The following is an 860-nucleotide window of genomic DNA, read 5'->3' as shown; positions in this document are numbered from 1 at the left end:
CTTAAGGTATAGTGATTTTAACGGTAAATTTGCTATTAGAGGTGTGGTGCCAGGAGATCTAATTCGGGCTCACTCAGAGTGACTATAGAGGGGTAGTGAGGGCCTGCCAATCAGCTAACTGTTCACGGGACTAAGTCTAGCGTAGCCCAAGGCCCTAACTAGCAGTTGCAAGCTCCAAAATGGAGATTGACTAGTTGGAACAGTAAGAAAATAGAGCAGTGAAAGAATGGAAGAGGAGCCCCTCTCTTGACCACCAATCAATCCAGAAGCGAACAGAGGAATCCAGTCCAATAGTAGATTTAATCAAGCTATGAAACTCATACCGCACTTGGTTAAGGACGTTTAGAACTAAGAGCCACCACCAAACATCATGAAACAACCACTATGCCACATGCCGGATCATGAAGTTGACCATCAAGCTCTTATATTATGAGATCCAATATCAGCCACATCAGGCTGTTAAGTCTGAGGTGTTGGCAGATTTTATTGCCGAATAGACGGAGACCGAGGTCCCTAAAGAGCATGTTGCCTATACAAATTGGGTCATGTATTTCGACAGATCCAGGATGTTGGCCGACTTGGGGGCTGGAATTGTCCTCATCTCCCCAAGCAGCGATGTCACAAAGTACATGTTGCAAATCATGTACACGGACTCGAACAACACACATATATGAGGCACTACTGCACTGTCTTTAGATGGCCGTCTCCATGGGGATCCAATGTCTGGAAGTCCGAGGTGACTCTAACCTTTCTATTTCCTAGATCAGTGCTGAGTTCGATGCCAAGGACCCAAAGATGATGGCATACAACAACCGCAGAGCTATATGTATTGCTGGGGGGCTATGCCCCCAACCCCAGCT

This window comes from Triticum dicoccoides, chromosome 3A (genome assembly GCF_002162155.2).
Source record: "Triticum dicoccoides isolate Atlit2015 ecotype Zavitan chromosome 3A, WEW_v2.0, whole genome shotgun sequence".
NCBI classification, from domain to species: Eukaryota; Viridiplantae; Streptophyta; class Magnoliopsida; order Poales; family Poaceae; genus Triticum; species Triticum dicoccoides.
The sequence above is the reverse complement of the archived record's forward strand: the minus strand, read 5'-3'. Positions refer to the sequence as shown.